Source organism: Myotis yumanensis, unplaced genomic scaffold, assembly GCF_028538775.1.
Source record: "Myotis yumanensis isolate MYYU_CA2020_CCGP unplaced genomic scaffold, mMyoYum1.0.hap1 SCAF_3, whole genome shotgun sequence".
Taxonomy (NCBI): Eukaryota; Metazoa; Chordata; class Mammalia; order Chiroptera; family Vespertilionidae; genus Myotis; species Myotis yumanensis.
In genome coordinates, this window is record NW_027223754.1 from 114410450 (window position 1) to 114435017 (window position 24568).

Below are 24568 nucleotides of genomic sequence, written 5' to 3' on the forward strand. Positions count from 1 at the left end.
ATGCCTTTTAATGTTTTCCTTTACAGCTTCTGCTTATGGTGCTATGACTAGAAAGACCTTTCTCCATCTTGAGATGACATAAACATTTGCCTGTATTTTCTTCTAGTGTTTTACAGCTTTATTTTTGTTTTTATTTACACTTGTAATTCATTCATCTTGAAGTCATGTTTATATGATGAATATAGAAGTGTAACTTCTTTTCCCCCAATTCTTCTTATTTTAAAATCTGCCTTTCCATACTGAATATGTGCATTATACATGTTGTATAACATATTTGTCTATAAGATATAGTATATATTTATACAGTATATGCTTTGTACATAAAGAGATTTACCAGTTGATTGATTGACTTGGCTTTATTTCTGGATCTTCCATTCTAATGACATGACTGTTTATATTTTAATAATTTCAAATCTTTCAAAACTCTTTAAACAGGAAGGGCAAGTGCCTTCTTATGACTTTTCATCTTCAAGTACGTTCTGGTACACTTATTCCTACAGGGGAACATTAGCACGCTTTGTCCAGTCCCCCGGGGTTCTGCCTGGCACTTCAGTAGATACATGCTTGCTGGGGCGGGGGTCCCACAACACCTGCACGGCACTGAGTCTTCCCATCGGGATCAGGGCGGAACCTTCATTCGTTCAGATTGTCTTTTCTCTCCCTTGGCAAAGGTCTGCAGTTTCCTCACATACCTCACCTTGCTTCCTTTAATGTTTGGGTTTCTGTCTCCTTGTTGCTGGAATCTGTGGCTCTTTATTCCGCTTTCCCCTTTGGCAGTTAGAGAGGGACACTGCTGGTTTTTATCCTGCATATTGCACTGGCCTCCTTACTAATTTGCTCTGAAAGTTTGCAGTCTTTGATTTTCAATGAACAGCACCCTATCATCAAAATGACTAATTTGTCCCCTCCTTTGCAATGATTGTACCACATATCTTTTCCTTGAAGAAATGCCTTTGGCCAGCATTTTAAACGCAATAGAAATTACCAGTGGTAACCGTGGATGTTCTTCCTCTCCCCCGGCCTTCACAGCAATGATCTCCTGACATTTGCTAATTGCGTGTTTTTATAAATGTTTTTCATATCCTGGGCTGTAACTATTTTTTGGATAAAATTTTACACACCATATGCTTAAAAACTAGACAAGACACCACCGTGGAGGGCTCTTGTCTATCGCCAGTCCAAGTGAGGATCTGAGGGACAGACGCTTTTCTATTTTTGACTTTCCTACAGATTTCAATTAACTTTTTACTTTAATAATATCATCATATAATCTGTACACATCAAATTTTTAAGTTATAAACCTTAATAACGTTTTAAATATCATAAAAAGAGGGTTTTTTTCCCAAAATACCATGTAAAAAGAATGCTTTTTGTCACACATCCTTCCTAAATTCAAAATTTATAACATCAGATTAGTAATTAGGCCATTCATCACTTGTTTTTCTTTCAATAATTTTATTATTTTATTTTCTTTATTGATTAAGGTATTACACATGTGTCGTCCCCCATTACCCCCCCCACACCCCCACTCATGCCCTCACCCCCTGTTGTCTATGTCCATTGGTTAGGCTTATATGCATGCATACAAGTCCTTTGATTCATCTCTCCCCCTGACCCCCATCCTCCCCTACCTTCCCTCTGAGGTTTGACGGTCTGATCCATGCTTCTCTATCTCTGGATCTGTTTTTGTTCATTTGTTTATGCTGTTCATCACTTTTTTAAAATGAAGTTCATATGAGATAGAGCACCAAAGAAAACTGCATGGGATCAATGTAACCTTACTATTATTTAGATTTTTAAAAATTAGTTTTTGAGCAAGTTTTTCCTCAATTAAATAGGGCTTGATGTATATTCATGTACTGAGACTCAGGGTTCTATCCTCTTAGCAATATTACCAAAAGAGCTTAGATTTTCTTCAATGGGCAAATGCAACATTGTATTTAATAATACAAATAAATAATTACATTTTTAGTTAATAATTACAGGTATATCACTGTAATTATTAATTTTTATTGACAAACATAACTTGAATGCCCTCCAATTATGATAAAAGAAAAATACATAGGAAATAAAATGGGTCTTTCCTTACAGTTTCTGAATGAAAATGTGAAAAGGAACAAACTTGTGTTTTAGGGCCCAGGAGCCTCTTGAGAAGCTTCTGTTCTGGAGTCTTGGGACCAAGGACACAAGATCCATGGAAAGCCCTTGAGAAACCACAGGGCCACCCTCACCGGGCAGAGAGCCCACAGGGGTTCTATGATTAGGTCTGTGTCCTCCTAGACTCCCAGGCCCCCTTCATTCCCCCTCACTGCTTCTCTTGGAGTCTTTGAGGAGCGCAGGGTCCTGCCAATTTCTGTGCTCAGCACACAGCACGCACACCCCCACCCTCACTGCCTCCGAGGCCGCAGGCGGTATCCACACACTGCTAACGGGCTCCCGTGTATGTGAGGCCACTGAACTGAGCTTCGCATAGGTACTCAGCAAGAGGGACATCGCAGGAAACTGTTAGATTCTAGTAGCTGCCAGTGTATGTTGTAGGACCTTGACAATGAGACCTCTTTGTCCTAAGACTCAAGCTACACGTGAACAGTATGCCTTTCTCCCATGAACCCCAGCACGACCTTTAGTGTCTTTAACCCTGGGGTGTGTCACAGGATGAGGACATAGACCTTTGCTCCAGCCCAGCTCATCACTAACTCACCCTGGGATGGTGATAAAAGTCATCTCCCCCTTCTGGCATCTGCCTCGCCCTCTGGGGATGATCGGGGCCACCGGGAGGGTCTCTCAGCGTGGACAGTCCCGGCTTCTGGGGTGGTGAGCACCGCGGGAACAGACCGCTAAGCCTGTGAAGGAAGAGTGTGCGGTGCACGGAGGGGCCCGAGGAACATGAGGGACGGTCCAAAGGGAACATATTCCTGGACAAGCGATCAGTCTCTAGCCAGTGAGCACACCTTTCCTCGGCTGCAACAAAAACTAGGACACGGACTGTTTCTTCTGTACTTTCAGAGCCTCCGTTGGACACAAACTAATGGCACCTGCTTGAAACAACACCTGCTCCTTGGCTTGCAGCTTGATTCGCACGTCTATTCAGTGAAACCATTTTGACAGGTCTGTCCAGGCTCATTTGCCTTGATTAACAAGCCTGACGGTGGCAACAGAAGTCCCCTCTGTCAGCACCGACATCCGAGGCCCTGGGTGACAGTCCCCGAGATACGCTGGCATTTCTCATTTTCTAACCTAAGGGTCAGAGTAAATGGGTGTTGACAGCTGACAGCTGAGGCTGCCTGTTGAGTCCACAGCACTTCTAATAAAGAGCGCGAGGAAATGACTCAAGCCTCCGATTTCTGCCACCGTGGCCTTGGTGGGACGCTAAGGTGGCTGTTATTCTGTCACACTCTTTTGTGGCAGGGACCAGAGATGGGGTGGGAGACTTCAGGGTGGCTTTTGGCAAACCTGTGGTAAAGGTTATACCACACACCTATGTCTACATATAAACACACACGCTCACTCACTCACGTACAGCAATGTTTGGAGGATCCCTGCATACCTGCTGTTACATTTTTGGTAGCCGATCCTAAAACCGAGGAGAATGAGTTGGGGAGGGCCACCAGCGACCCTGTCTCCTCTGCACACCCCCAGGGCAGTTACAATGTGGAGGACAGCAGGGCAACCCTCACCCGCGGCCGGCCTTGGGAGCAGCTGTCTCCTTCCATGCCACACCCTGGTGCTAGGAGTGGCACAGCCCTGTGCCAGCTTAGGCCAGGGCAGAGCCTACTTAACCGAAGTCCCCCGGAGTGGCAGCAGGCAGGGAGATAAAAATGCTGTGGCCAAGCATCCCCATTCCTGCCAGAGAAATCCATCCGTGTTTACCTCCAACCCTTATCATGAACTTACAGGCCTGGCTGGTGTGCTCAGTGGGTTGGAGCATCATCCTGTGCACCCAGAGGTTGTGAGTTCAATTTCCGGTTGGGCGCATATCCAGGTTGGGTTGTGGGTTCGATCCCTGGTTGGGTGGGGTGAGTACAGGAGGCAACAGATCCAAGTTTCTCTTTCTCTCTCCCCTCCTCTCCCTCTCAAATCAATAAAAACATGTCTTCTAGTGAGGATTTTTTTTAAAAAGTTACATAAGAAAGATTGTAAAATGTATTATTCTTTGCTCACAGAAATCCCAACATACAGAAAGAGAACAAAGCACTAAATTAGAGAAAATACCATGGACAGTAAAGAATGCTCTTGTGTAGAGAGAAAAAAAGAAAGTGAGGAAAATTTTCAGAATTTATTGGAAGAAGTAACCAACCTTAGCAACAGCACTGTGACAACATGCTTTACATACAGTCCACTTTGAATTGACATAAACGGAGCCATAGATTAAGGGCCCTGGTATAAGAAATTAAAATCACAATGTCATAGCTGTACCAGCAGAAAGTTCTCACCAGTTCCTTAGAGAGGAAGAACTAGGCATTTACAGCAAAACCTATCACATATAATATAAATTACTATATTTATTTAGAGTGAAAATAATGCATAGATACATAGTAAATGTATCTACTTCTATGTGTGGGTTTAATTATCCTCAGGTTTCCCTATTGTTTTCACAAGTTCTGAATTGCTTGGCAAGTAGATATCTGAACTGAGCCCCACAAGGCCCTAACTCAGCAGGTGCTGGCTGGGTGAGCCATCAGGTGTGAAGGCTGACTTATGGCTTTATTTACGTCTGGGTGTGCTCCAAGTTAAAATAGAACATTTTTCACAGATATCTACGCATTGGCAGTAAAGAGTAACAACCCTATAATTCCTGGTTGGTCCAGTTGATATTAAACTTTGTTATGGCCCCACAACCATTAAATAGAATAAACCCATACCTTCTATCATTCAGCTTGAAATTATGAGACTTTTGTTACAGAACCATTTGGAGGCAGTGTGGATATCACCAAATTTGAATGCCTCATTTCTTCCATGAAGAACCTGAGGCCCAAACAAGTGAAGCAGAAACTGCCTAAGGCCGTGCAGCTAGTTAGTAAGAGAGCTGAGGTTAGGGGCCTACCAGTCCCTCTTTCCTTACATTTCACCTGCTCATTTAAAGGCAGCCAGTAAAATGAATTCTCATATGTTATTATGAAAGATACATTCGATAAAAAGATGCATTATCTTTGCTATATACAAACAACTATTCCAACATGTAAATTTATAAATTTTGACAAGACTAAGTAAATTGAAAAGAAAACAAAGAACACCACCTAGTTTTTAGTGACTCTGGTATGAGTTACCCTGAAGTATGTGGCTGAGGGACATGTAGCCTGGCCAAAATCACCCTTAATAACAACATAGCCACAAAGGGACTTCCAGATGCCAGTCCCAAGCTCACACATGCACACACCACTGCTCAAATTCAAACCCGGTAGGGTGAATCTATTTTACTGAAATCACCAAAGCCTCCCAAACTGTCTCATACGCAACCTGCACGCATTCAACTGTGTGGGAACATTCAACGCAGTGTTAATTTAGCATCCAGAAATTACCAGGCTCACCAGAAAAAGAATTTTATGTCTACTGGTTGAATAGACCCATATTACTAGCAGTTATAGCATTAATGCAATCTAGACATACTTAATCACAAAGTAATACTTCATTTCGCTGGTGTACTCACTAGCAGATAAGAATCTACATTTCACTTCACTGATACTGTGTGTTTCTCTCCCTTCTTGTCTTGTTTTTAATCCTGGCTGTGCTTGTTCGGGAATGTATGATACAAAGTGACTAAAGTTATTTCATAGCTGTATTGTTTACATAGCAAATTCACAGGGTAAGATTCGCATATCAGAGAAATGAAGTTTTCTTTTTACCTATAAGCACTCATTTGAAAATTTCATCTGGCTAGCTGAATAATATGTCATCAATAGTCTGGCATTTCCCTTACTTGAAAATACAAATATCTGCATCTCAAAATATACTAAGGATGACCTTGACCTTGACCTTGACCTTAGGCTTTCGCTTTCACTTTCACTGTGCCCCTACCTGGGTGGGGTGGGGATGTTGTTCAGGGTAGGAGAGCGGCTGAACCAGAATAAAGTCGATGGAGCTCTGATGGCTCCCTGTCTCCTTCTGCATCATTTCCACAACAGACAGGTTAGCGTCTGCAGCTCGCTCCGCTCGCTGCCCTTCTTTACCTTCATCTTTCCTTGGACTTCATATATTTCTCTGCTCCCCACCTTTTCCCTTCTATTTTCAATATTGTCCAACTTTGTCTAGATAGTTGAAGATATCTTACTCCATGAAGATATCTTAAACAAAATGCTAAAGGACATGCGCTCTGCTGTTCTTGTACATGAGGTAATGCTCTCTGTGCAGGATTTACTCCATCTCCCATGACCCAGGCACAGGTACGAACCTCCTAAACAACCAGTCAGGATCAGAGGCAGCATCTATGGTTTTAGCAAGTCTCCCCAGCCCTAACCCCTATACAAGACTTTAAAGGGATCAAATATGAGATATTCATTCGTCCTGTGTATCTAGCCCAGGAGCCCAAAGTTCCTGTCGTCAGGGATTCATGTGTGATGCCTCCTGTGAATGAAGAAATAAATGCCTGCCACATAAATCTTAAAGATGTTATGATTAGAAGTATTATTACATCCTTTAGAAACTCTAAACTGATAACACAATCTAGAATTGTGTTGTCTAATGGGGTAGCCACTGGCTATTGTGGCTACTATAGCCATTTAAATGTAAAGTCATTAAAATTAACCAAAGTTACCACACTTAAATGGTGAGATGGCCCCAATGGCTACGGTACCAAGGGCACAGATTGGTGCACTTCATCTTTGTCGAAAGTTCTATTGGACAGAGATGCTTACAGACACACAGGGGCCTCACCAACAAGTAAGAAAATGCCATTTTTTGGGGGGGGGGGGGCAATGACCATTAAGAATTTAACTTTTAGAATAGAATTTTCCTCTTTTGACCACAGTAGTAAATTCTGTATACAATTCTTGAGCCAACTAGATATACTTGCTATAAAACCAGTGATTTCCAATTGTGCTCCATGGAATTCCACAGGGACTGGCACAGCCGGGCAGGGCAAGGGAGGGGAAAGGCAGCGAGGGCTTGGATCCCTACATCCCTCATCAGCCAGCAACTCTGCTTGTATGGAGCTGTTTGTAAATGTCCACTGACTCAGAGTTCCTGAGAAACATTACATATTCACTCTGGAATTTGAATTGCTCTAATTCACAGTACAATAGGGACTATAAGTGAAAGAAGGTGATCTACCGCAATCACTAGAAACAGTCCTGAAATCTGGTAGATTGTGTCCAATATGAAATCATTCTCTGCAGCCTTCAGTTGTATGTATGCAACTCTCCAAGTCTCCCTTCACCTCCCATTGACTCATATTCTATCACTCCAGGTAAGCATTAAATGCCTTTTACTTTACAAAATCCCAACACCACTATATTGGCACTGCCAAAACCCTACTTTCTAATTAGCTGGGACAAATGAAGTTAACTAATGTGATCTCCTTGGAGCTCTTTACCTTTTGTTCAACATTTCTCTATACTTATCCTTTCTCACGTTCTTTCTGTCTTTATTACAGGCCCATAGCATGAAATTCCTACACGGGGGTTGGGGGGTTCCCCTCAGCCCAGCCTGTACCCTCTCCAATCTGGGACCCCTCGGGGAATGTCTGACTGCCAGTTTAGGCCCAATCTTGGGGATAGGCCTAAATTAGCAGTTGGACATCCCTCTCACAATCTGGGACCACTGGCTCCTAACTACTTACCTGCCTGCCTGCCTGATCACCCCTAACCGACCCCCCCTGCTGGCCTGGTCACCCCCAACTGCCCCCCCTGCCAGCCTGGTTGCCCCACAAAGCCTGCTGCTGGGTCATTTGGTCACCCCTCACTAACCCCCCTGCCGGCCTGGTCACCCCACGCAGCCTGTTTGGTCATCCGTTTAGTTGCGATGGTCACTTAGGCTTTTATATATATAGACTAGTGGCCCGGTGCATGAAATTCATGCACGGGGGTGGGGGTGTCACTCAGCCTGGCCTGCATCCTCTCCAAACTGGGACCCCTCGAAGGATGTGCTACTGCCGGTTTACAGGGATCGGGCCTAAACCAGCAGTCGAACATCCCTCTCACAATCCAGGACTGCTGGCTCCTAACCACTCACCTGCCTGCCCACCTGCCTGATTGCCCCTAACCACTCTGCCAGCTGGCCTGCTCACCCCCAATTGCCCCCCTGCTGGCCTGCTCACTCCAAATTGCCCCCCTCCACTGTCCTGATCACCTCCAACTGACTCCCACTGATGGCCTGCTCGCCCCCAACTAGCTGCCCTGTTGATCTGCTTACCCCAACGGCCCCACCCCCCACCAGCCTGATCACCCACAACTGCCCTCCCCTCTTGGCCTCTAACCGCCTCTACCTCGGCCCCGCCACCATGGCTTTGTCCAGAAGAACATCTGGAAGGTCTCCTGGAAGGTCTCCCAGTGTAATTAGCATATTACCCTTTTATTGGTATAGATAGAGGCCTGGTGCATGGGTGGGGGTCAGCTGGTTTGCCCTGAAGGGTGTCCCAGATCAGGGTGGGGGTCCTGCTGGGGTGCCTGGCCAGCCTGGGTGAGGGGCTGAGGGCCGTTTTCAGGCTGGCCATGCCCCCTAGCGACCCAAGCTCCCAGCCTCTCCTTTTTTTCTTTTTCTTTTTTTTCAGCACCTCCTTGAGTAGAGGCCAGGGTGGGCTGGAAGCAGGTATCTGGGATATATCTATCTTCTATAATTGAAACTTTGTAGCCTTGAGTGAAGCCCAGGGCCGGCCAGGGCGGGTTGGAAGCTTGGCTTCCTCTATCACCGGAGGCAACCCAAGCCTCCTGCTCACTCCAGCTCTGTGGCCACCGCCATCTTAGTTGGGTTAATTTGAATACTCACTCCTGATTGGCTGGTGGGTGTAGCAGAGTGGCAGAGTGATGGTTAATTTGCATGTTTCTCTTTTATTAGTGTAGATGGCTACAATCCCCACTTGTAGATTTCATATCATTGCCTCTTATGTTCTTCAGGAATAGCTCCATCCATTACCCTCACTTTTTGTTACAGAATTTACCAAGCAACTGAAAAATACACAGGAGTACCTGGAGACACAGGAAAAAACCCATTTATTTTCAGATGTTTCACATGTACTAGTACAGTGACACAGGAGGTCAGTTCTCCAAATCCTGAGCAAACCAATATGGAGGAAGCTTTCTCTTACCCTTTGGTTTCTTTGTCCCTCATATATGGATCAGACTTCCAGACCTTTAGCAGGCTTTGCAAAAAGCCCCATGTTGGGATGGGGGCCGTGAGACCACACCTAAAGGCCTGGCCTGCCGCCAGTGCGGATAAGGGTTGTGTATTGTTCATGGCTTATGGCCTCTGTAAAATGTGAGTATTTAGGTAAACAGGTCTTGCAAGACCAGATAATTAAGGAAGGGGCAGTGACTATGCTATAGGCTAACAGGAATGTGCATTAGGGATACTAATTAGGTACAGAGTTAGGCTGCTGGTCTCCCCCCTCAAAAAAAGTCTTATTTTCCTCATCACTTTCATCTCCTCTTCAATCTCTTTTACCACTTACCCTCCTCCTCTACTGAGCTAATGTCCTCCTCCACAGTTCTGGACATCCATCGATATACTCCACTCTCACCTTCCTTACTCCCTTGTAGCCTGATTTCTGCCTTCAGACATTTTGTTCAAGCTACCTTGGAAGCTCCCAGTGACCTCCCAATCACTACGTCTGCAGACCCATTTTTCTCAATATTGAACCCTCTTAGTCTCTGCAGCACAGAGAGCGTGGACTGATCATCTCTTTCCAGCAATCTCTCCCCTCTTCAGGCTTTCTTGATGTTCCTCCCTCCTCACTGATCACACCTTCCCTGGTTGTGTGGTCCCTACTCCCAACCAAGATAGACATGCCCTGCAGAATCTGTGAACACCCTTCTGCCAATCTTATCCTATTTGTACTTCCCTGGTTTTCAGTCATGGCTCCAAACATCACTTATCCTCTGTGACTGCTCTCCATCATTTCAGTCCAGCATTTCTTAAAGCTGCTGGATACATTTCTATGAATGCTTTTCTGCAAACAGCATGACCGCTCAAACTCACTCCTCCTGAACCCACATTTTGTGAGTGACATCCTTATCCCTTTAGTCACCCTCCCCCCTCAGGTGCTCTTGACCTGTCAGTTCTGGCTCGATCACATTTGGCCCTTTCTTTCCATCCCACTGCCACACCTGTTTCAGACTCCCACTAACCCTCTCTTCCCAACTGCTGCTGTTATGGGAGCCAAAGGAACCTTTAATATCACCATAAAATATATTCTCTTTCTCACTGAAAGCAAAAAGAATTGTCAGCATGTGACTCCTATCTTCCACCTTAAGAAAGACACTGCGAGGATCTTTATGAACCTTCCCATAAGGCAGTTTGTACATGTCACAGACACAAGAAAGCATGTCCTATTGTCTAAGTTCCTGTAAGAAGTCAACATGCATCTGAAAGTTATTGCTGCTTGCTTTTTAGCTTTTTTTCTCTGTTTTTCCCCATGGCGTTAGAGTTGTGACAGGATGTCACCTCTGACCTATCATTTCTGCTAAGCCAAAAGTAATAAAAGCTATGAAGACAATCCCCCTCCTCCCAGCTCTGCTCTGGTCCTGGACCAATAAGCCAAGGTGCCCAGGATTAGGCAGGTGCCGGGGCAAAACGATGACTTCTAAGCATCTCCTAGCTCTGCATTTTATGGGGAAAAGCAGGGCAAGAAAACCTTTGAGCTGTTCTCTGTCTGTTAGTATCCTGAAATCTCCATCTCCTATGACAGGGAAAGAATAACAGAAGTAAGGTCTGGCCAGAAGGGAAATGTTCCCAAATTTGGCAGAACTAGGATCCCTCACCTTCAGTCTCTCTTCTCCAAATAGCTTTGTTCACCATTACCATATTAATTTTTCTCAAACACACTTGTAATTATTCACTTAAGAACCATAAGTGGCTCCAAACATTTTCTAGAATAAAGTTACAGGATCCCAGCTCTTGAGAGCCCAAGGTGGTCATTTAGTTCAATCCCACTCAACTTTATAACGAAGTTCTGAATCCAGTGAGGTTAACTGACTTTCCCTCAAATTATTCTTATCATGAATCCTGATTTTGATGCATATTATGCATGCAAATGTAGCATATTTCTTATCTTAACCACTTTCCCATAGTTCAAAGTATCCTTCCCCCATTAAATATCTTAAGTGAGCTAGAACATGCTAGAATCTGGCACTTATAAAACTTTTGAGTAACAGTGCAATTGTTAACAGTTCTGCCCACATATTTGAGTCTAGGTGGATAAACTAGGTGCTATTTAAGCAATAAAGACAGTATTTCCACTTACAAGCAATGACTAACACTCAGAAGGGCCATGTTATCCTTTGTAAACGTGTGAAGGAAGCAAAGAGGGAAGAAAACAAGAATTGAATGTGTGGAAATAATTGGGAAAATTCACAGCATGATTCAGTGAAAATGATCCTATTTTTTCCTTATAAAGAATGATTTAAATTACATAATTATGGATTCCAGGTAAATAAATATTTAAATTCATCTGTGACATGTCTTTGACTTCCTTACTTCCAGAGAGAATCAGGCTTATTTTTGTTTTGTTCTCTTTCTTTTCTTTCTCCCACCCACCAAATAAGATTGAGATACTTGACAAAGTAAAACCCTGGTGCAATGGAATTAGACTCTAACAAAACAAGAAGCTGTTTGAAGCCTTTTATACACCACAGAGTCAAATGTTCCCATTGTTCCCTCAGACATTAGAAAGGCACAGAAATAAAATCAGATCCAACTCTCAGCTTCTATTTTGAGCAGAGGTTTGAAATGCCATCAGCTTAGATTAATGTGGTATGCATTAGTCACCTTGCATAAATATCTTTCATTTAAAGGGAACCCAACTGAATGTATTATCTTAAATAATAGCATGCTAAGGACATGGTAGAGCCCTTTTAGATAAAGAAATCAAAGCATGACTTTCCTTGCCTATATTTTAGAAATACCCAAACAATCACAAGCTTATAGCTCAAAAGTAAGAAACTCCTATGCAAATCAACTGATCAACTTCCAGAATTACCTACCTTAAGGTTTCATAAATGACATATGTTTTCATTTAATGCTCAGAAAGGTATTTACCATACAGGAGAGGTGATTATAAAAATTTAGAAATGGAATGGCTGCCATCTCCCTGACTTAGAGGTGTGTTGTCACTACCACTTTTCTTACCCCATGCCAGACACTGGTAATCCCTCACAGCCATTTTTCCAACTGAGCTTTTAAATCCTTTTCAACATAGAGTGTCATGCACATGGCCAAAGTATGGAAATAGCCGTAACAACATTACTATTGTTATTATGCAAGGCCTTGTTGTAAGCACTTTGTATTTCTTAATTCCACTTAATGTTCCCATCAATCCTGTGGTATTTTTTGGGTCCCTTGGCCTGGCCTGTGGGGATCTATCCGAAACCAGCTCTCTGACATCCCCTGAGGGGTCCTGGATTGCAAGAGGGCACAGGTCAGGCTGAGGGACCCCACCAGTGCACAATCAGGGCAGGGGAGGGACCGCAGGAGGGCTTCGGGTGTGTCCAGTCCGTCTTGCCCAGTCCTGATCAGCCAGACCTCAGGAGCAAGCTAACCTACCGGTGGGAGCATCTGCCCCCTGGTGGTCAGTGCATGTCATAGCAACTGGTTGAACAGTTGAACAGTTGAACACTTAGCATATTTGGCTTTTATTATATAGGACTAGAGGTCCGGTGCACGAAATTCGTGCATGGGAGGAGGTTTCCCTAAGCCTGGCCTGCACTCTCTCGCAATCCAGGACCGCTGGCTCCTAACTGCTCGCCTGCCTGCCTGCCTGATGCCCCTAACTGCTTGCCTGCCTGCCTGCCTGATGCCCCTAACTTCTCACCTGCCTGCCTGATCATCCCTAACTGCCTCTGCCTGCCTGCCTGATTGCCCCTAACAGCCTCTGCCTGCCTGCCTGATTGCCCCTAACTGCTTGCCTGCCTGCCTGATCACCCCTAACCACTCTGCCTGCCTGCCTGATCACCCCTAACCACTTGCCTGCCTGCCTTATCACTTCTAACTGCCTCTGCCTCGGCCCCCACCTCCACAGCTTCATCTGGAAGGACATCCAGAAAGATGTCCGGAAGGTTGTTTGGCTGTCCGGTCTAATTAGCATATTACACTTTTATTATTATAGATTATTTTACAATGAGAAAGCAGAGGCACAAAGAGATTCATTAGTACTGTATGTAATTGCCCAGAGTCACAGAGCTAGTAAATCGCAGAGGCAGGATGCACACCCGGGCAGTCTATCAACAGAGACCACTTCCTTCATCACTATACTATGTCGCCTCTTAAAAAATGAAAGCCAATACAGAGAGAAGATGAAATTTTAATCTTCCTTTTTAGAAATTTTCAAACATGCAAAAGAGTGAAGTAAATAGCATAATGAACTCTCATAATTCCATCATCCACCTTCAAGGATTATCCAAAATTTACCCATATCTTTTATCATGTTTTTTTTCATTGTTGTTTTTCTTATTAGTTTTTGTTTTGTTTTGTTTCTTGGCTGTATTATTTTATCCAAACACTCTCATTACCTAAAACCAGTGGAGAACAATTAGTAGGACTGAGACAGCCAGGAGAGGACCTGAGGGTCATGCGGTCTTTCCTCACCCCCTCTCAGGAAGATTAGATGCTTCCTTCTTCATGGACCTCCTTCCCCACCTGCCCACCCAATGCTGTGCAGTCTTCAGCCACAGTCACACTTACAGCTCCCTGCATACTTGCATACTCCCAGCTCCTCACTGGATTCTAAGTTCACAAGGGCGAGGATCACAGTGTCCTGGTCACACCAGCTGCCAGCACTGAGTTCTGTTCTTACCCAATAACAGATACTGATGTATGCATGACAGGAGAAAGCAAAATGGGCAATCTGCTCTTCATAAAACAAGACAGCGAAGAAAAATGAGGCAGTTCAATGATGCATTATTTTTTACTATAAATAAAAATATCCCAAAATTACAGTTGATCTTACTTACAACAATAAATGGTCAACTTACTAACAAACAAAACAAAACACATTTATATTCTAATCTCACCTCTGGATCATTGTCTGAGTGTTTTGAAAGAGAATATACAAAGATGCCAATAAGGCTTTATCTCAAACTAGAGGCCTGGTGCATGAAATTTGTGCACTGGGGGGGGGGGGGGGGGTGTGTGTGTGAAGGGGTCCCTCAGCCCGGCCTGCACCCTCTCACAGTCCAGGAGCCCTCAGGGCATGTCTAACTGATGGCTTATGCCCACTCACCCGGGGAAGCAGGCCTAACCTGGCAGTCAAACAACCTTAGTGCTGCTGTGGAGGCAAGAGAGGCTCCCACCACCGCCGCTGCGCTCGCCAGCTGTGAGGCCAGCTTGTGGCTGAGCAGCGCTCCCTCTGTGGGAGCACACTGACCACTAGGGGACAGCTCCTGCGTTGAGCGTCTGCCACCTGGTGGTCAGTGCGTGTCATAGCGACTGGTTGTCCCGCCGTTGGGTCGATTTCCATAGTAGCCTTTTATTATGTAGTACTAGAGGCCCAGTGCACAAAAATTTGTGCACTCGGGGGGCATCCCTCAGCCCAGTCTGCCCCCTCTAACAGTCTGGGAGCCCTCACAGGATGTCCTACTGATATCCTGTGAGGAGCGGGCCTAAGCCGCAGTCTGGCCTCCCTCTGTGGAAGGCAACTGGCCGATCAGGTATATAGATACTTTCTGAAGGCAGCACAGACTCCTTCCTTATTTCTTTCCTCTGTGGTTGGAGAATAGGGGTCTAAAAGGTAGACAGAACTGTGGCCGAGCCTGGGGCTCTTGTAGGCAGCAGAAAGAAGGAGAGGGCTGGGGAAAGTCTAGACATGGTTTTCTTCAATTGTCCTCCCTTCCTCCAGGCCTCTTGCTCTGTTCTTTCCTTGTCGTGTGGACACTTGGGCCTCGAACTGACAGGAGCCCAGCGACAGTGGAGTTCATCCCCCTCACTTCTCAGCTGAACATACAACCGCCTCACATTCCAAGTGGAGCTGTTTTCAAGTGGCTAAAGTGCTGGCAATTCATGCCTCCTGGCCTTTTCCCTCTCAGGTTTCGTCCTTGGGTCAGTTGCAAACTTCACTGAGACACCGAAGCAACTCTGCCCTGGTAGTTCTGCACTGGCCCCTGCCCGGGCCGGGCCAGGCACTCTTCCTTGAGATCTCTGGGTCCACAGTCTGAGCTCAGGGAGGTCACCCAGAGCCCGTTCCCCCGGACAGGTGGGGCAGGGGGGCTAGCTTGAAGAGCTGGAGGAAGATGGCAGAGTAAGAGTTGGTATGAACCAGCGCCTGCTTAGCCAGACTTCCTAAGCTCCCCACTGGGCCCAGGCTGGGCCCCTTCCCCACACCAGGAGGTTCCAGCTGAGGTCCCTTCCCTGCACCCAGCACTCTCCTCCCTGTTCTACCGTTGGGGGAAGGGAGCAGCTCACCTGCTCTGGACCCTGCCAACCTGGCAGGCTGAGGCACAGGTGATGCAGCCTAGGGTGCTGGTGGCTGCAAGCCTTCTCCCCCTCCCTGAAGCGTGGGGAGGGGTTGTAGCAGCTCACAGCTGCCCCTGGGCACCATGCATGGAGATACCACTCTCCACTGAGCCACCATCTGCCCAGGACCTGTGGGGGTTGGGGTGGGCTTGGGCTCCCACTGGCTCCACTGAAGCCAGACTCAGCTTGGCCAGACACCCCCACCACCAGAGGGCTGTGCATATCCCACGGGCCTCATCGCCCTCATGAATTGCCATGGTCTGGCCATCCCATCCCAGGAAGTGGCCATCCTGATCGCCATGGCTCACTCCCTGGTGCAGTTGGGCTTGCCCAGCAAGCATGTAGGCAGGACCTGGGCCTCTGAGGGGAAGGAGGAGGGATGCGTGGGCCAGGGCAGAAGTGGGGAACTTGGCGGTGTAAACACAGCCACCCCCAAATTGTACCAGCCCCTTGTGCTGCATTCCCGAACCCCTGGGTGCCCCTGCCCAGCACTGTGCTCTCAGGCCTGGGGTGGGGGGTGAGGGACCTGGAGCTGTGGCCTGAAGGCAGCCCTCGCTGGCTTGGAATCACAGTGGTCGATCAGGGAGGGATGCGGGGTGCCAAATTCCGTGTCTCTCTCTCTCTCTTTCTCTCTCTCTCTCTCTCTCAGAGAGGGCCCCATGTCCCCGGTGGGCAAGCGGGGCTCAGGCGAAGGCAAGCTATGCCGATCGCCTGGCTTGAGGCCCCGCCCGCCCCCGTGGTCCGGGATGGAGATGCCCCACTCACTGTTGTATTGCTGCCCACTCTGGTGCTGCTGAGGCAGCGGTGGCGAGGGCTGCTGATCTGGCCCGGGCTCCTGGCCCGCCACCTGTGCCTGGACCCCAGGCAGCAGCGGAGCTTCCAGCAGCCAAAGCAGCAGCAGTAGCCAGCGTGCCAAGTGCCGGGAGCCAGCTGGGGGGTGGCAACGGCAGTGGCCAGAGTCCCAGCTCCCCTCTGCCACCGGCCCCACCTGGAGCACCCCGGCACAAAGTTCCCAGCTCCTGCTCCCGGCTGCCAGGGACTTCTTAGGCGCCTCCTCCTCAGCCATACTTTTTCAGCTCCTTTCTTGGGGCCGCTCAGCTGGGGTGGGTGGTGGCGTGGCGGGCGGCAGCTCCCCCTGCCACCTGGGAGACCTCCTCCATGCCAGTGCCTTCCGTGAAGCCCGAGCTGCGCTCGGCCCACTCCACCATCTCCTGCTCTGCGTCCCGCAGCCACCGCCTCCCGCGGAAACTTGTGATTCATGAAGCGTGGGCGGCGGGGAGAGCCCGGGTGGCTCCAGTGCTCCAGGATCGCCTCCCGCCTTCCTGGCTCTCAGCTGGCTAGCTCCAGGCGGGTGGGTGGGGCTCAGGCGAAGGCAAGGAATGCCGATTGCCTCGCCTGAGCCCCTGCCCGCCCCAGGGTCCCCCACAGAAGGACCGGATGGAGACTGGGCAGGTGGCAGATCTCTGCGGTCCTGCCCTCCAGCCCTGGGCCCCCCGCGGGAGGGCTGGATGGAGGCCGGTGGGTGGCGGATCGCCGGGGTCCCGCCCAGTCGCCCCGGGTCGGGTCGCCCACAGGACGCCCGCCGCCCCAGGTTGCAGATAGCAGGCCCGGATGGCGGTTGGCAGGCAGGATGGCACTGCCCCACCCTGCCTGCAGTATGCAAATTAGCCGCCATATTTGTTGGAGGTTAATTTGCATATCATGCTGGTTCGCCAATGGGAGGCGTAGCGAAGGTACAGTCAATTACCATGTTTGTCTATTATTAGATAGGATAGACAATAGCACCTCTGAAATCTGACCTCACAGGTCTGTTCTAGCTCCTTTTTCCATGAATAAAAAATGACCCCCTCTTGCCCTAACATGTTTGGCTCAGTGGATAGAGTGTCGGCCTGTGGACTGAAGGGTCCCAGGTTCAATTCTGGTCAAGGGCATTCTGGTTGCAGGCTATGCCCAGTAGAGGTGTGCAGGAGGCAGCTGACCGATGTTTCTCTCTCATCGATATTTCTAACTCTCTATCCCTCTCTCTTCCTCTCTGTAAAAAAACAATAAAATATATATTTTTAAAAATGACCCCCTCTTTGCCAATGGAACATGAGATATTAATGGCTGTTTCAGTAGGAGTTTTGAATAATACTTCTTGTCAACTCTGATCTTATTTAGAATGCATGTCCAATATAGAAACTAAACTGTTATTTATGAAAATGTATTTTATAATACTCACTAGAGGCCCGGTGCACAAAATTCATGCACAGGTAGGGTCCCTAGGCCTGGCCAGCAATCAGGGCCAATCTGTGGGGTGATCTGGGGGCCCTCACTGGTACATGCCTTGGCCGGCCTGGCGCCACCCACTCACCGGCCCTGCTCCCCACCACCGCCACTGCTGATCACCTCCCTCTGAGGGGCAACCCTGCAGGGCAATTGGGGTGGGCCCCTGCTGGCACCAGCCTTGGCTGGCCTGGGGCCTGCAGGCTGGGAGCAGCTCCTACGTTGAGTGTCTGCCCCCTGGTGGTCAGTGCGCATCATAGCAACCGGTTGTTCCACTGGTCATTCCACTGTTCATTCGATTTGCATATTAGGCTTTTATTATATAGGACTAGTGGCTCGGTGCACGAATTCATGCCCATTGAAAGTGAATTAATTAGAAGAAATATTTTCATATTGCTATTTGCCCCATTCCCTGATCGCTGTCCCCTCCCTCTGCCTGCTGGCAGCTGCCTTGGCTGACCTGGCACCGCCCCCCATTCGCCATCCCCTCCCTCTGCGTGGTGGCACTTGCCTTGTCTGGCCTGGCGCTGCCCACTTCCTGGCCCAACTGCCCCTTATTGCTGTCCTCTCCCTCCTTCCTTGATCGCTGTCCCCTCCCTCTGCCTGCTGGCACCTGCCTTGGCTGGCCTGGCACCTCCTGCTCACTACCCTGCCCCCCATCAACTGGTCATTCTGCTGTTCTGTCAATTTGCATGTTACCCTTTTATTATATAGGATGAGCAAAAATGCTAAAGTTAGTATTGCAAAATGCTTTCATATTAACCCTAATTTTCATTGATTAACCTTCCAAAAAGGCTCGTGACTTTCCAGTTCAGATTATATTCCCAGAACCTAAATCCTGTTCAATAATTTAGAAAATATTTACTTATTTATTTTAAGTACTAAACCAAGAAATAAAAACTCTAGAATTTAATAAGAATATCTAATTTCTCCAAATTGAAATATCTAATTTTGGAAACTTTGAAATACTCTCATGAAAAGTCTCAACAGTAAGGTTTTAGCCCAATTCTTTTAAAATGGCTAATTATATGCAAGGATATATACAAGTTATTAGGCATTTGTGAAACTATGAGGTCAGTCTACATGATAAATTATCTCTGAATATAATTACACTTTGAATGACCTATTATCTTTTCTACTCTTTGAGTTGTATAAATTATCTATAGGTACACCACAGTCAATGGAAGCAATATTTTAGAGATTCTAGAAAAGTGTGAAAACCACAAGGATAAACTATCAAAACCTGTGAAAGTCTTGATAAAGTGAAAATGATTCCAAGTCCAAAATACTTCCAAAAGCTGCCTAAGTTATTCTAAGGGTCTCTCTTGTTCCATACTCACCTAAGAGAAAATGTTTCTATTAGGGAAAAATGTTTCTTGAAATTTTACTGTAAAGGCCATGCGAAGTAGAAGGAGAGACACTAAAATTGAGACATAACCCCTATCCTCAAGAGCTTACAATCCATAGGGGAGACCAGACATAGGGACAAATAATTACAATGAGATAGTATGCGCGAATTCACAAAAGTGCTAAAAGCAAGTGCTTTGTAGAAGTTCCCAGGAGAAAAGATAACTTTGGGTTCACAGAAAAAGGAAGGCTTTTTGGAGGAAGTGGTATTTGAATTACACTTGAAAATGACAATCTATAGAGAGATTTTGAGGGAGGGAGAGCATTGCAGAGATGAATGGTTCACAACAAGACCCAAAGGCAGGTAAACACAAATCTCTCAGAGAAAAATGTGAATAATTCTGGTTGGCTAGTCGAGAATATATGTGAGGGGATGGTGTGTAGGTAGGGAAGGTGAGAAGAGGGCTGGACAGGTAATGGAGGACCCGCAACACCCAGCAAGGAGTAGAAGTAATGACAGGGACACTATGGAACAATCAAACAGGGTCTAAGGGAAAATTATTTAGGATCAAGTGCCTTATGGATTAGAAAGTGAAAATGTTCAGGGAATAGTTTAGGTGAGAGGTACAGAGATGATGAGAGGACTAGGGTGAAGGTGAGAGAGAAAGAACAGATCAGATTTGATCACCGAATATAAAAGCAAACAAAGGAAGATAACAGAAAATGCTGATTCTGAGATGTTCAGCCTCAGCAGCCAAGAGATCATAGATACCATTAAAGATAGAGTAACTTGGAGAGTAGGCATTGGTTTGTAAAAGATAATAAAATACTCCCTAAGGGGAAATATTCAGTGTGAGGTAACTTGAGTCACCCAGTTGAAGATATTTGGAAGGTCATTTAAAAGGTAGATGAGTAGTTCTAGAGAGAGGTGGGGGCAGCAAATATGAATTCAACATCATACCCAAAGTTCTAATTGCTAAAGTTATAAATTAGATGACCTAAGGGAAAACCAAAAAACTGAAATAGATGCATTCTAAGAACAAAACTTGGGAAGCTCAAACACATGGCTCTCGGTAGTCAGCAGATAGACGTTTTGATGAACTGACAGCTGCACCAGTGAGGCTGGCCCTCGGATTCAGATGGTTTTCTGGATGCACCCGTCCCCCAAAGATCTCCTAGAGCCCACATCCACTTCTTCAAATATTGCCCAGCTATAAGCGCTCTGAGAAACTCCCTGATCACCCCAATCAGAAACCAGCCCTCCACCCAACTTTGTGTCATTTCTAAGGCTGTGGCACATGCACCCTGTATCATGGTTTATTTATACAAATGTCAGCATCCCTGTCCAACTCCTCAGCTATAGCCCTACTTTCCCAAACATCCTACTACTTCCTGCACAAAAAAAAAAAAAAAAAAGAAAGAAAGAAACAAACAAACACGAGGTGGAAAAACCTTTTTTTGGTGTATGGGGGTGTGAATTTATCTTTTCAAATTCTTTATCTTGTGATTTCTGGTCTTAGCTCATCCCATAGAGAAAACATGATGGTATAAAAAGAGAGGAAGCTAAGGAGAAACTGGAAAGGGCAGCTGCAAATGTCCCCTTCATCATATTCTTTTCTGATATTTTCTGTTTCCTCCCACCCTGTAGGTTAGATGCTATTCAGAATACACAAGATATGATCCTCTACATCAGTGTTTCTCAACCTTGGCTGCACATTAGAATCACCTGGGAATCTTTTTAAAATCCTGATTTCTGGGCCTCATCCTCCGGAAATTCTGTTTCTTTGTTACTAATGTTGTGGCCCCACTCCATAACAAAGAAACAGAATTTCTGGAGGATGAGGCCCAGAAATCAGGATTTTAAAAAGATTCCCAGGTGATTCTAATGTGCAGCCAAGGTTGAGAACCACTGCTCTACATGAAGTATTCTATCCTTAGGTGATATGACCTATTTCCATTAATGATTAATTCATGAAACCCTAAGTCTTCCTCTTCCCCCCACCCACATGCACACCCTCAGGGCTTTAACTTTAAATTACACCTACTTACCCACTGGGAAAATCAAGTCTACACCGAACTGCTGATTAATTTGACAGGCAGGTATACCGTAGTCTATAGCATGTTACCAACACTAAATGCTACAGTAATTGTTTTTCTCTAAGTTTCTATTGCCTAAGGCATATCTTGGAGATTTATTTTTTTCCTTCTCTGAAAGCTATAAAAAAATTATGAGCTACATCTTGGGCCAAGCATGTTCAATACTATGATTTTAAATTTAAGTTTCAAGTTAAAGAATTACTTTCTTTCCTGTTCAATTTCAATCTTAAAAAAGCTGCAGGTCACTAGCTAGTGTCATTTAAAGTTTTATTTGAGGTTTTCAATAGGCCTATCTCATAACCTTCAGGAGGCAAACACACGTGCCAAGCGAGGGCTGTCTCCTGAGCACAATGAAAATATGGGTCTGAATTCATCCAGAGGAACCAGGCTCCTAGTTGGGAATTAGAGAGGCAGCCTGAACCCACACAGTGAGCAGCCCAGGCTCAGAGCCAGCCGCTTCACAGGTGGACTGCTCCCCACCACTTACAGAGCCCACACACTTAGGGGTCTCTGGCTGAAGACACTGGGTGGGGTAGGTAAGGCGGGGTTGGCCTGAGGGGCCCCTCAAGGCAACTCCAACTCTAAGAGTTGCTTCAGTAATAGAAAGAAAAGGTTTTAAATCCTGGGTGTGTCTCCACCCTGTACGGCAGCTTTAAGAACTAAATAGAGAAAGAACATCCTGATTTCAGTTTGCTCAGCTATAAGTGGATGCTAAGATACCCTTGGGTTCCCAGGACCTACAGATGTAGTTCACCTCCCTGTGTCTGCTCCATTTGTCCAAACCTTGTGGAAAAGGCAAAAAGAGATGGAAGGGCACTTGACATAGGAAGCCTCTGCCCAGTGGGGCTGCGGTGATGGCACGGAGCCTGAGTTAGGTGGAGGGTTCCACACAGACCTGCTGCACAGGGGGTTCACGGGCCTCCACTTTCCACACTCATCATCACCTGCCCCTCAGAACCCAGGAATATGCACAGAAGAGTTGCAGCAAAGCCAAGGTAGCCCAGGAAACACTGAGGATTCACAATGAATCACTTATGTCATTCCACAGTCACTATGGACATTGTTTCGACATTATAGCACATGAGTATCTAAAAACAGGAGTTATACATTTAAAAATAGTTCCTTTTTATAGTCTTGTTTCAGATTTTGAGAGATCTATTGTGACACGACATAATCTCTAATCATAGTGGTACTCCTAAAATGAATGCGATGGGAAAGTAGTGCCTGAAGAAAGAACAGCATTCCAAGAAGAAAGACGAAACCAATTCTGGTATCATGTTAGCTGCTTCTATGAGCTAAACCATCAAAGGATGTAATGGTAGGACTTTCAGTCTTTCAAGAGCTTCCTTCATATTTTACTTAATCATTGTCATCAAAGCATCACCTCCCCACTAAAGAACAAAAACACGATTTTCCTTGATATTATATCTAAGAACAACTATAAGAATAATGGTTAATGGCACTAAGATATCTATTAAAATACATGTGAAGTTTTCCTGTGATTCACCGGTGAAGTACAAATCTATAGTTCAGTGACAAATAAAAGTAAACTCTAAGATACTATTTTTTTTTAAATAGAAAATTCTGAATAGAAATATTAAATAATGCTTTAATATGAAGCCTCTAAGCTAGGAGTTATTTTCTCTGGCACAGAACCCCAGGGTGTTCAGGGGGTGCCTATCCAGTATCCTTTGAAGCAGAGGTGATTAGAAATGCCCAAAGCACACCTGGAATTATTCTGTCCACATCTGTCAGCTCTCCTTTAGCAAAAGCTGATGCCACGGGGACATGATTCAATTCACCTTGAGGTTAATTTTTTTAAAGAATCAAAATCTTCCCTTTTTCCTTAGAAATATATATACCGCATGAGATGTTTTTCCTTCAGGCTCCCTCTAAAAGAGAAATATGTCACTGGAAGTTTTACTACTAAAAATGATGACAAAGAGTTGCTTCTATATTTTAAGATCTTCAGATTGTTATGCACATACATATCTAAAAACATGAGTTATACATTTGCAAATAGTTCCTTAATATATTCCCGTTTCAGATTCTGAGACATCAGCTGTGCCATGACGTAATCCCCAATTACAACGGTGTTCTTAAAATGAATCTGATGGGAAAGTAGGTCTGGGCCACAGCAACTTCAGGAAACCAAGTGAGCAAAAAGCCTCTTAGAAACTGCTTACAAACATATCAAGATAAAGGAAAATGTATGCATTACTTCTAGGAATAACTAAGTAGACCAAAATTTAGAACTGTAAGTGTACAAATGTTCCACAGATCACCTCTGTAAACACAAGACAAAGAAAGAACAAGCTTGGAGGAAGGAAATTAATATATATATATATATATATGTATATATATATATATGTATATATATATATATATATATATATATATATATATATATAATCTCATTCTCAATCACTCTCAGCTCGATCTCCCAATCTCTCTTTTCCTCACTCCATGTCCCTGTCCCTCTCCCTGTCCCTCTCCCTCCTCCAATTTGATCCAACTACTAGAATCCCTTCAAAATAGCTCCCCACATAAAAACCTCTAAAACTTCCCTGGCCCTCTGCAGATTCTTGCTAACCAACATCTAAGTGCCATGGCTTCAGATCCAATAACAATAACTTTGAAGTTGATGAGGCTGAGGTGGGATTTGGCCACCAAAGGTTTAGCCAAATGGGCAGCCTCTGGATCTTCTTTAGGGACACGGCTGTTGTGACTTGCTTTGAGACTGTTAGAATATCAGCTAATGGGGACCATCCTGGTCACAGACTTGAAAAAGCTCAGCTGTGCTTTCCAATTTTAACAGCTTGGAATTAACTTCTGGATATCCAGTCAAGTGCTCCATCAATATGAAGGCATTACAGGTAATCACAGCTGGTTTTTCCATTAATATTTAATATATATTTCATGACAGCACAAAGTGGTAACACCTTTTATGGATCTTGGACTTCTTACTTAGAAACCACGAAGCAAAGGGTTCCTGGAATCAGTCCCTGAACAATTCATTTTCTAGATTTAAGGGTAATTTAAAAGTCTTTCCTTCCAGCCCGTCAATTCCCCATAACTGAGAAAACAGTAGTGTGAAATAGGCTACTTTTCTTCAGTTGATTATTTTTTTTAAATCCCAATGATGGTATATTAAGCTAGTCAACCCAGATGTTCAGCTTATTACATAAAGAAAACGAAACACTGTTACACGCATATGCCGATTCGCCTGCTCCTATCTGGAGAGAGAGGTGCGTTTGTGCAGGAG

General features: G+C 45.5%; 1 protein-coding gene across 1 annotated transcript in view; it reads right to left on the reverse strand.

The window, feature by feature from the left end:
• Positions 1-24568, reverse strand: part of MTUS2 (microtubule associated scaffold protein 2) — a 535610-nt gene that overhangs the window by 244008 nt on the left and 267034 nt on the right.